Here is a 13,174-nt window from a genome sequence, read left to right on the forward strand (position 1 = left end):
GGCAATACTTCCCCAATCACAAGCACCGAGTCTGTGTATAACAAAAGAGAACTTTTATTGAAAGGGAAAGGGGACCAAGCATTAACTTGGCGAAACATCGCAACCACATTCAAAACCATGTGACCATAAACCAGCCTGACCCCACAGTGCAGTGGGCAGCATCCTTGTAGTGGGAAAGTCTGACAAACGAATGTCCCTTGAGAGTATCTCTCCCTTCACCCTCCAGGGCACTCCACTCACAGTTGGTTGTCTTTAGTCAGCAAAGGCCCAGAGTTTAGACGTGCATTCATGTCTCACCCCTGGGAGCTGACAACACCTCTGCAAGTGACTCTCAGATGCTGCTGTTCACTCTGCCATTGCTGCATGCTGGTGCCATTGCTCACTCTGCCGTCATTGCCCGCTGCTGCCATCATTCACTTGGGCACTGCTGGCCACTGCTGCGTCCATCCACTCTGTTACCATCATTGACTTTGCTGCTGTTCTGCTGCCACCTGCCATTCTCTGCGATGCCACATTGGGAGGTGCCACCACTTAACCAGGCTCTTGGTGATTTCAGGGGGTAGTGGGAAACCTCAGTGCCAATGCAGGCTGGGCAGTCTTTCATTGCAACCACTGTCTAAGGCTCATCCCCTAGGCCTGGTTATCTGTATTTGAGCTCTAGTGATCATTTAACAAAACAAAGACTTTCAGCTGAGTATAATCAGCTTTGTCTTTAAATAGTGGAGGGGGGAGGGTCAAATGGCATCTAGAACTTTCTCTTTTCACTGGGATTTGGCAGACCTATCCCCTGCTTAAGGAGTACAGTTCAGTTGAGGGTGACCTCCTTAACCTCGGCGTGGTATAAGCAAAGTTCTGCTGCTTTTTTCTCATACAATAAGGATAACATTTCATTACCCCTGCCTTCTATACTAACGTGATTTGTAACCCAACACCTGCAAAAATTGATCATTTTGGCAATGCAGCTCTGTGTGCTGAATACCTAGGCAGAGTAGGTGTGTTTATGCAAATACCATCTGGTGCTAAAGTCTTGTTCCCCCAGCTCATCACTAGATGTTAGGGAAAAGCTCATTCTGACTGACTTACACTTATACTGGACAGAATGTTCTACCTTTTCAGTACCTGCTGTCACGTGTGGTGCTGGTGGTCGTCTTCTTATTAAATCTTTCTGTTGTCCTTCAAAGATTCTATAACAGATTGGTGCCATGGAATTGTAAGAACCTGAATGTGCTGTATGTCAAAAATGTTTTGTGTGTGTTTTTCTCATGCTTTAGTTTGAGCAATAATCAAAGTTATGACATAGATGTTGGCTTGCTGATATCTGTCATTCTTTTCTCTTGAGATATGAGGTGCCAATACTTTGCAATACAATACATAGTATTCTGGAATTGTTTTGTGTTTGGATAATCTGTGTGCTCTGGCTGTCAAGTGAAGGCCATTTGCCAAAGGATTGCCCAGCTCTCTCCTCCTTTCCAAAGCTCCTTGTCTCACAATCTGTTCTTTGATATGAAATGTTTTAAAAACAGGTATACAAACTCCTTTTACCATTCAACTGTCTCAAATCATCTTTTTTATGCCTCTTATTACTCCATCATAGGTGTAGTTTGACCTGTATATTGGGGGCATGGCGGGGCTTGGGGAGGGAGTGTCATCTCCACCCCTTGACTCATCTCAGCAGGCCACCCAATGGTTGAGAGATAGTATTTGTTTACGTGCCCTCATCCCCCAACCCAGGCCTGCTGGGTGGCCCACTGAGGTGAGTCAGGGGTGGAGGTGGCGCTCCCTCCCCAAGCCCCCACCTGGTGTCATCAGCCTGCAGAGCCAGCCTGAACCATGACTTGAGCTGTCCAGGGGGTGGCCAAACCTTTACATTGTGCCCCCCTCCCCATCAATGTATACAGTTTGGGGGAGGAGGGCATTGCCCAATCTCTGTCCATGTTCTCCATTGCCTCAGTATATTTGGCTTTTAAAATTACACTTTTTTAATTAATTAAATTCATGTTTTAATGTTGGACATCATTTCAAGATTTAATTTCAAGGACTGAATTGCACAAAAGCTGGATAGAGTATCCTCTATCAAGAACCTAAAACGATCCATGTCCTTCATTATGTGAATCTAGTAATAATAAATTACTTTGCATTCTAGTGGTACCCAGTGGTCCCCTGTCAGAATCAGGACCTCATTGTGTTAGATACTGAATGAACTCAGAGTAAGAAGAATTCTTTGGGTGAAGTGTTGATAATCTAATTTAAGACTCAGTATGTGAATGTAACAAACTGAGGGCAAAGTAATGGTAAGAGGAACATATGGTTGTGTGTGCCAGCCATGTGCACAGTTAGATGTGTTTAGAATTATAGTAAGTGTATTTTTAAAGATATAAATATCAGTAAAACCAGTGGGGTTTTGGCCAGTAGTGTGGTTCTCTGTCTCTGCTTTTGGCCTCTTTCTCTTCTAATCTTCCACCATTGTTTTTTTTCCCCCTCTTGTTCCTGTCTGTTGAACTATCCCCTCTGTTACCGCAGTGACTTCCCTGGTTTCCACCCCATGTAGTTACGCCTCTCCATTTCAATCTCTTTTGCTCTCTACTTCTCTTGTTTAGTACTTCTCCCTTAGCCCTACCTCTTTTATCCAGACACCACTCCTCAAATCTTTTTAATTTTTTTTTCATTTCCTTGCTAACACTACAAAGGCTTTATTGATTCTATGGCCTCTGGATCAACAATATTGTGTTCCTCCCTGATCTTCCCATGTTACTTTAGATCAGACTCTCTGCTCGGCCTGAACTGCTTCATAAATGACTTTCTATGGACTACAGATGAGTATTTTCCTCTCTGTTTCATACATAATGTCGTATGTGCACAGATAACATTATTTGATTATACCAGCTAAAAATAAACTACTTATCCGATCTGAGAATATTTATTTAAACAACCTGTCAAGGCACTGTAAAAAGACACCATGTGAGTTCTGAGTTTGGGCAGCTATGATTGATCTATTGCTATTAGTAACAGCTAATAGTAACAATAAAAAGCATTTGCATTTTATTCTGAAAGTATGGTGTGCTGTTATCTTTTCTGTTCGTTAAACATTAGTTGTGTACCAACTAGTTCTAACATTATAAATATGGCGGTTCCAAGTTTTACATATGACACTTGGTTTAGTGTGTGGGGGGGAGGGGGGAGGAGGAGGAAAGGAATCTTCACCTGTTTGTAGTATTCTTAGCCTCTTATAAGTACAGTATAAACATTACTCATTAGTGACTTGCTCAGACATGGTGTATGGTAAACTCAGCACTTAGTCATCTTGATAAATGGGAAGAATCAGGGTTATGAGTGAGTTTAGCCACATCTTTATTTGGGCATTGCTTTAACACCCTTCCATACCTGCTCCTCCACTATGTTATACCTAGTATGTGGAAATTAAACTCTAATCATGCAGCTGAAAAGACAGGCAAATTTAATCAAGCATGACAGTTTGTGTACATGAGGAAAACTGTTTGATTGGTATAGCCATAGTGGAATAATTATTCTGCTATAACTATGCTGCTATAACACTCTCATATGGATACTCTATTCTGGAATAAAAGTGACTTTATTCTTGAATGATTACTCTGCTTCCAACATTTGTCCAATTTCCAAAGCAGAGTAATCAATCACTTTTCTTCTGGAATAGAGTGTCCATGCTGCCACTCTGGGGAACTATACCGGCATATACTGCTATAGCTATGCTGGTGAATTTCTCCCCCTGCAAACAAGCTGTAACATCTTGCCAAACTGCATGTCCTGCAAATCAATTCTAGGCCTTACAACTCCAGCTGGCACCTCTTCAATGTACTCTGGAATTGAGAGATCTACTGGAGGATACTTGAAAACTTATAGGCAGAGCAAACTCATTCAGCCATTGATTTGGCTTTTGATTTTCCAGAAGATTATTTTGTTCCCTTCTGTCTCTGGAGAACTGGAGATATGTATCGCAATAACATTTTTTTTCAAAGCTGCTTGCTTTGCTTTCTCTTCTCTCTCCCCCATGTGGTTGGATGTACACATTTTGGAGTACAATGTGTAACTCACAAATAGAGCATTTATGTTTAAGAAATAATTTTTGAAATTTCTTTGGTATGTATTTACAGTTAAGTCTGAACAAATTACTTCTGTGTAATTTAATCCTCCATTTTTGAATGTTTAAAATTATGTCATAAACTCAAAGAATACAGTGGAAACTATGGTGATAGGTTATAAAACTTGGGTGGCTACTGATAACATACGGGAAAGTGTCATTTCTTCATGTCCTATCCTAAACAAAATAGTCTTAATGTGAAGTGAAAGATTAAAAAAATAAAAACTCAGAATTTAGGAAATGGATGAGTTATGCATGAACAGGCAACCTATTTACTCTCTTGCACATAGCTTAAACATGCTCTCTTTTTATGATTGTCACACAATGCAATATGATGCAAATGATTAATTTTTATACAGTTTTACATGTACTTTGCAAATACTGCTGTACTAATCAATTTGAAAGTTTTCAATATTATCTTTTATTAACTTAGAATTGGTTTGTGAATTTAGCAATACCAAGTTTCTAAAATGGTATCTTAACACACCTAAAAAGTGAAAACACACACGCACTCTCTCTCTCTCTCTGCACACATAATCTAGTCAAGATTTAAATCTAACAATACATTTATCTTGAAATGGATAACTTTCTTAAACAAGTGAAACACAATCTTTGCAATGGAGTGGAGCACTTAATTTCCTTAATCATAAATTCGTAACCCTTTGAGATTAGATATAGGAGACCCAGATTTAAAAATGGAATGTACAAATGATCTAGAATTTTTAGGACCATATGAAAGATTACTGTTTTCTAAAACTTCATAGCCTTCAGCCTTTCCTCATTTTATGCATTATATGCACCGTTATTTTGTAAATAAACTTTCTGTTTTAGTATACTTCTCTGTGCTCTTTGAGAAGAGGACAGCATTTTTTCAAACTTTTAAAACTCTGTAACACTTAACATATTTTAAAACATATACTGCAAATTATGCCTATTGTCTTATGCAAACACCAGGAGCCAGTTTCTTCCCTCCCCTCCCCTCCCCTGGTTTACACCAGAGTAATTCTGATAGTGGAGGGCACTCCTTACTTTTCTTGGTATAAATGAGATGAGAATCAGGCCTGGAGACTTTCTGCAAAAATTCTACTGTATTTTATGTTCTAAATACTAAGGAGCAACATTGTCATGCCTAAAGCTGCAATGAGCCAAATTCTTAACTGGTTAAATTGGCATATATAAATACATAATTTACATCAGTTGAAGAACTGATTTTGTGTGTGTATTATACATTTGTACAGCATGGTGAATATATTTGTGTACAGCATGTAAGAAATTCTAGCTTGTTAGAGTAGAATAAATCTATAATTTTACTGATTATTGAAATAATGTATATATAACAAGAGGCTGTGGTTCAAGATCTACAGTATGCATAAATGAAGAGAGTGTTAATTGTTGAGCATTTCACTTCAAAAATATATATCCTGACCTGAGTGCCTTGGTTTGCTCAATATTTCAAATATTCTGAAACGTGACATAAAAATTCTTACTCTACAGATCTTGTCACTTTTTTTGTCCAGAGTCATATCTACTTATTAAATAAGAAAAAAGGGGTAAAAATATTTTTTGTTAATACTTTGAGCCAACACCACTAGGAGAGTGTGCTGAGTCTTGTTCCTTCTGCATCATCAGTAGAATGGTTTACTAAATTCCAATTACAGAACCCATCAATTACATCTGTGCAACTTCACTGAATGGCATCTTTTAACAACAGTGGAGTTCCAGAAATGTAGCTGAGAACAGAATTCAGCTGCAGAACCTTTCTTTCTCGCAATGATGCCTATAAAGAAAAGAATCCAGCTTCATTCTCAGATCCCAGATTGAGTCTGTAAGGCTGGCAGGTAGAAACATCTCTTTATATCTAACGTTTTTTGAAATGGAAATGGAAAGATAATAAACAACTGATTCTATAATGCCATGCTTCATCACTTTTCAGAGCACTTTCAAAAGCGCTACATTGTTACATTCATTGTTACTGTTGTTTTACATTTAATTGAATATTTAGTTGAAGTACTAGAGACTTTGAGGAATTGTCTGAGCTTTTGTGTTCACTTTTATTATAACTGAAATTAATACTGGAAGAATGGTCCCTTGGTGGGTTTTGATTTGGCAGTTATAGGCAAAGTTCTTTGTCGCTTTTAATCCCTCTGTGGTTGCAGCCTTTGACCCACAGTGAACTGATGCTGCAACTTGTATCCAGTCCATAGTGAAAAAAAGAAAGTGTGTTAAAAATGCCATAACTCGGTGACTGTAGTCATCTTAACTGAATATCAGGCTCTGAAGGAGCCTCATCTTGTTAACTGGTTTTGGAGCTGGACTCTTTCGATGTATGTAGCATACTTTCATATAACTGTACAGAGAGAAAAGAGTGATTGGGGTTTTTCTGTCCATCCGTCCTTGATACAACAAGCCTTTCTTGACTGGAAGAGTGAGTTGTCAGTCCCAGCCATGGTCCATATCTTCCTGGGTCAATCAAGAGGCACTAGGTTTACCTGAGAAATGGTCTTTGCTATCTTTCACAGGACCCTTCCTATGTCAAGCTGAGTTCCCTGGGTTGATAATGCCAACCCCAGGAATTATCTGTTTGAACAGGTATCAACTTGAAATCTAGCTAGTTTAAAAATAGTTTCAGGTTATTCATATTCTCTCTTGCCTCATGCTAATTACTGTGGCTTTACCAAAGTTTCTCCCTGCTTTGTTGCTGTGTGACTTTTTGTCTCTAATCTGTTTCAGTAATCGTGGATTGGACCTGTAACAATGTGAGTAAAAGAAAATTCCACAGACTCTGATATTTGATAGCGAATCCATTTAAAGGAATAGATGGAAGCTAAGCAATCAAAATTTTAAATTAACAGTTCATTTCTATAACTCATCACATTGGAGCAAATTATGATAAATATTTGTAGTAAATCTGGAAGTGGCTTCTCATTGCAGAAAACTTTGCAAACCGAAATCAAGCTCTATGTAGTAGCCTTCTGAAACTTCATAACTGAAAATTTCTTACCTGTAAAAGGCATATCGTTTACGTATATAGCACAGCTTCCCTTAAATGTACACTTCCTTTAGTCCTTAATTTTATAAATCCTAACTTAAATACTAAAATCAGTGTTACAAAATGCATCCAAGGAAACTGCTTGCACATCTTATTATCCCAGTTAGGGGAGAAATCGTGCACCTTGCAAGACCTCTATTATCTGGTGTTCATCTAATTTACCTAATGGGGGAACAGTCTATTATCTATTTTGTTCTGTAGTATCCCCTTTCTGTTTTTATTTTTATTCTAAAATATCTCCTTATCGATTCTGATCAAAATATTTCCGCACACTTTGTAGTACTGTGTCAAAGGCCTTGCTAAAAATCAGTTACGTTCTGCACATTTCCCTTATGTTCAATCTGTTACTGAACTGAAAAAAGAATTACGTTATTTGGAATGATCTGTGTTTCAGAAACCCATCTTGGCTGTAACTCAGTAGGTTCCATGTGTCAGAATGTAAATTCTTAAATATTTTTAATGTAGCTATGTAACAAGCCGTAAGAGTCCTTTTTTTTTCATTCTGCAAAAGATCATCTTTGCACCACTCCTGGATATGTCCCCTGTTTTCATAAGATGTATCGCTAGTGCTTTCAGGAGTATCATAATGATTATTTTCAATGCTGTAGGATGCATCACATCGTCTTCAAGTCCATGTGTTAAGTTTGAATATAATATAATATAATATAATAGATATTAATTATTTCTTGAGTTTGGCATCAACTCTGCCTTGCTTCTTATGCCATTCTTAACAAATAGTGAGGAAGTTAAAAGACTGAACCATGACTTTTATTTAATTCTTTTACTCTACATGGATCTTTCATTGGTTTCTCCTTGTTGACCAATGATTTTCAGAGATTTCCTAAGAATTGCAGGTATTGTCTCCTGTCTCTCCTTCAATGCTCTTAAATATGTCTACAGAGAATCATATTAGTCACATGAGTTTTAGTCTGGTAGCCTTCATCATTCTAGAAAGAAGTGTTGGATAAGGAGTAAAACCTCCCTTATCCACACTTAGCTAATAAACAGTTTGTTAATCTGCACACTGTGTAGTCTGCATAAAAATACTTATCTCCCCACGTTTTAGCAAAATAAGTGAATAATAAGATATATTTTGTGTGGTACATTATCCTTGGTTTTCTTGTGTATGTCTGCTGATTCATAAAATTCAGTATTTTACAGTGGGTTTCTCTAATGGAGGTATGAACCTTTCAGGACCCATTGCACTAGGTTTCCCTTGCAAATTAACACAGGATATAATCTGAAAGAGAAATCTTTGGCTTAACGGGATTGCCTTTGTACTCAAGGAGAAAAGTTTGCACCCAATTAGCAGGATGTTATGTAAAGAAGGTAGTATGGTATTAGTTGTGCTGGCTGCTGCTGTTGATGCTCTGGGAAGCTCAGCTCTCCATGGTGAGAAAGGGTCCATCAGGAATGTGTGTACAGCTTACTTTGCTACTTCGAATTGTGTATTTTCATGTATAAACAATCAGGAGCTGACAACTCTGGTTTAAATTTATATTGGCTAGCTGAAAATATGTCAGTAAGTCTCTTCTTTGCCTGTTAAAATTGTCTGCCATGTAAAATGGATTTTTGGAGTTAGACTCTGCCGTTCTCATGTAGGCGTTAGTGCGTATTTTTCTACAGGTAATGCTATAAACTCAGTACATGATCACTGGTTCCTAGACTGCCTCACATTTTTGTTTGACCTTTCTTTTTTGATACCCCTCATCTTGAGAAAGTGATTCTTAGTTTAGGTGCTCAGCATCTTGTAAGATCTTGTTCTATATGTGAGTGCGTGGATAGTAATTACATTTGATGAAAAAAGAAGATAATCACTATGTAAGAGCTACTCTTACTATTTATTAATGCTAGCATAGGCATGTGCTTGTGGTAATACTTGTAGTGCTTTTAGCGATAAAATACTATACAGGTTTTAATATATACTTTCTTTAAATCTCTATTTTGTATTTCTGGCATTTGCACATTAAGAAGAGTACACAACTATAGTTTGGTCATTGTGGGGTGCTATCCTGGAGAGGAGAGGTGCTATTGTGAGCAGACTGTACTAGATAATTTACCTGAGCACAGATACTTTCTAGTTCCTTGTAATGGGAAGGAAGAGGATACTTTGACTAGATTCCTATATGCAAAGATAGACCAAAGGATTCCTTTAATGGATTTGGAACTTGTCTAAACAAGAAAGTTTTATGCTGCTATAGTTACACCACTGTAGTTTACTAGTGTAATTCCCCATGTGGACACACTTTTTCTGGTTATTCTTTTTTCAGTTTAGCTTAAACGCCTTTCAAAATGACATAAGCTAAATTGAAAAAAAAATGCTCATTTATCAGAATAAGAATCTCAACATCAGAATTTATATCTGTATAACTATAGTATAATGATTTAAATTGGTACATTAGATTGTGTAAGCAAGCCCATGTGCAGTTTTCTAGATCCCCCTGCTGACACACATGAAGGTATACATGCCTCATGGAATCCTAGTGTTGCATCTCTATGTGGGAAGGTAGAGATTCTTTGTGAGCTCTTGCAGGGCTTCTCTTCAAGCAGGAACTTAGATATTTTATCCCAGTCGTTCCATTTTAGCACAATTTGTTTATGATGTTGTTGTTGAATGTTACTACTTTAATGCAGTTGGAAAAAAAGTCAATATTTAGATTTCCTTTCCCTTTGCCGGTGAAAACGTTTAGTGCTTGAACCATCCTGTCAGTATCTGAACTGATGAAGTAGCAGGTGCGCGAGCGCACACACCAGAGAAAAGTAAATTTTGGGTTTCTTACCTGTAATTTTAACTTCCCCCGAGAAGGTATCTGCTGAGTCACCAAAAATCCATCCTGTGTTTAGCCTTGTTTTATCAAATTCTAACTTTTTAATGAATAGAAACTAGTCAGAGAACAGTGAATTAATCTTTTATCTGTGCTAATTTGGGTTAATAAATCCCTGCTTGGATTGTTTCCTGTATCAGTTAGTTCCTAGTGATGTTGTGGTTCTGCAGCTGTATGCCAGAGATTCTAATATGCATGTAGTATTTCAAGTATTCCGGTAGGGAAAGCCGAGATTCTGGGGTAAGAAAAACAATTCACAAGGAGCTGGTGTAAGAAATTCTTCAAGTGTGCGAATGAGGTGAGCTCATCCGTTTCTAAAGTGACAGGTAGAATTCTCAGGTGGAATGGGTCCACACCACTCTCCCATTTGTATGCTATTTCTAGTCTACAGTGAGTCTCTAGTTACAGACTTAGAATTGTTCAGAATTGTTGTTCCTGCTTATCTCTGTGCTGCTGCTGCCACTGCCACATGTAAGTGGTGGAGGCAGTAAACAGAAACTCAGGACTTCAGCACAGTTCAAAATGTTGAAACACCCATGCTAATATTAATAGTGGTGTTAACTAGTAAGAATATTTTATTTATAGAGCACCTGTCACTGAAGTATTTGGTTGCCCCTCGTGTGATTTAGATAAAGTTATCTCATATTACATTTCCTTTCAATGCCCTCTGATTTTCTTGAGTCATTAAATTGTGCTCCACAAAATCAATAAACATTTTGTAAAGCTCACGCTCACCAGTTTATTTGAGTGTGTGTGTGCGTATGGCTGGTCAAAGTCACTTAGGAACACACTGAGCTTTAATCCTTTAGGCAAACTGAACAGATGGGAAAAACAAATAACTTTTCTTTTCTTGATAAGATGGTCACTCCGTAGCAGAACAGACTGCAAGCTATGCTTGACTACTTCTTGTCTTTCTTTTTTTTGTCCATAGTGTGTTTGTGGGATAAGTTTCATTGTCACCTTTGTGGTTTTTTGTTTTTTCTTTCTGGGTGAAGCAATTCTCCTCCCTTTGTTGCTTTTTTATGCGTTCTATACAATGTTTCTCTGTTATACTGACATTCTGGTCATTTGATTCATCTCAGCAAGTTGTTGTAATTGCTCTGAGATCATCATACTTTATGCATAATTCAGAGATAATTCATTACCCATATTCCTAACACTTGTACAGAGGAGTTTGAAAAAGGCATCTTGTTTTCCTATTCTCAGCTTTGCTTTATTCTCAGCCACTACTGCTAGCCCAAGTTTAGACCTCCTAGTTAATGGCTGATGTAGAAGAATGCCTTTCCTCAAAGCCACCCTAGCAGGGTCCAAGGTGGTGTCCTGATGAGAAGCCCAATGTACCACCTACAGTGAAGCCTGTCTGAGTGGCCCTTTACTTCTGTATAGAGCCTTAGCTTGTAGGTGTCCAGTTTGAAGCTCTCCTTCTTCCCAGTTGCTCGAGTTTCTCCCCTTCTTTCTTCATCCCCCCATATTTAGTCATTCATTCTTAGGCCATGATAGTTAAGAGAGGCTCAGCTCCTTTGTTCCAGATGCACAGTTCTGTTGTTTCTTTTCAGCAGGAGGTGAACATCATTTCCACATCCTGATGATGGGAGACCTGAGCACAGCTGGGGAATGCTGCTGGGAAGTTCTGCTCTGCAGCATACAACAAAGCCTATTGTGCCCAGCATCTTCCTTCACTCCCTTTCTTGAGTCTCAGCTGGTGATTTCTGATGAGATTCTTCCATTCCCCACCCCTCCAGTCACAAAAACCACATAATCAAATTACTGGCACTCTTGAAGAAGGGTGCCAGTAGTGAATGTGTACTTAAGCTATTGCATGCTGATTATCATTTTACCTTTGCCTAGATTACAATGAGGCTATGTATGATACAAAGGGTAGGATCCAATAAGTTTAGTTGAGGGGCCTTCGTATGAGAGTACTTCCTGATAATTGTTCCTCTCCCTAATCTATAGCTCTCACCTTTTTCCAGTAGCTTCTTGTGCAAGGGAAATGGTAGTTGCCTATTAGTTGTTCAATATATGCTTTTTGGGAGTGGGTAGATGGTAGGAAGTATTAACTTTATTAAAATTGGATTAAATCCGGTGAAATATTTAAAGAAGTAATTCTGGTCTTTTAGGGTAAAACTTATTTTCAGATGTTCAACTAAAATTTTGCTGGTTTTATTTTTTCTAGTTTTTGGTAACACTTTTAAAAAAAACTTCTCAGAGGAGCTAAAATGATTGCTTTCTCATCAGACATGTTGATATGTATGCATCATCAGTTGCATTTTCACTGCATGTTCAGGAATGTTGCTGCTTCTGTGGTCTTCTTTAAATGTAAACACTATTTACATGAAACAGCTGGAGCTTAAAAAGCTCCTTTGTTACTGTTGTGACTGAGTTGGTGGCTTAATGGCCATTTGAAGACCTTTTTATTTGTAAATTGGCTGAATGTCAGCACTGAAAATTTGATGTATTGGCCAGCTGCTGAGAAAATGACACAATATCTTCAGAGTGCAGAGTAGATTACAGTTAACCACATGGGTTGGGCATGGTCTATTAAAAAGAGAACCTTTATTTTTCTAGGCTTAGCCCTTGGCTTTGAAACATGAGGATGAGGGTTGTAAAAAGCAGAACTTGGTTAGTTTAATTATATTGCAGCCCTTTTACGTATTTTAACTAACCTGACTCTTTTGGGGGGGGGAATTGGCTACAGGTCACCCTGGGAGGGGAAGAGATGTAGATCTCCATCTACTCAGTAGAGGGCAGTGTGCCAGAGTGACCAAGATTAAAGGGTACAGAAGATCAGGAGCTGCAATTAGCAGACATGGGACTATTGTGTGTGAGACGCAAGCTGGAAGCTGCAGAGGGAAGGCCAGGCACTAGTGCTCACAAATAGCCAGGGACTACCAGAGAATGGAGAAGAAACCCATATAGCATCATTAAGCTAGGATAAGAGGCTGGCCTGAGGCAGGGCTGGGAAGGGGAGAAGTAGCCTAGCGGGGCTACAGCTGTGCAGGGCCAGGGCGGGGCTACAGCTGTGTGAGCTGGAGCAGGGCCAGGCCTATGGAACAGAGGATTCCTTCTGGAAGGAGGTGCACTTAGACGTAGTTTGGATACTTGACTTAACACGCTCTCTTCTTGGGATGTTTCTATGGGAATAGTTCAGAAATTCTCTAATTCCTCTTTACAAGACTTCTGCCA

General features: G+C 38.6%; 1 protein-coding gene across 2 annotated transcripts in view; it reads left to right on the top strand.

The window, feature by feature from the left end:
- EPB41L4B (erythrocyte membrane protein band 4.1 like 4B) overlaps nucleotides 1-13,174 on the top strand; it is a 248,903-nt gene that overhangs the window by 58,942 nt on the left and 176,787 nt on the right. The window lies entirely within an intron of this gene.

The sequence above is a fragment of the Emydura macquarii genome, unplaced genomic scaffold (genome assembly GCF_026122565.2).
Source record: "Emydura macquarii macquarii isolate MOO-44397 ecotype Brisbane River unplaced genomic scaffold, CSIRO-AGI_Emac_v2 contig_2975, whole genome shotgun sequence".
Classification (NCBI taxonomy): Eukaryota; Metazoa; Chordata; order Testudines; family Chelidae; genus Emydura; species Emydura macquarii.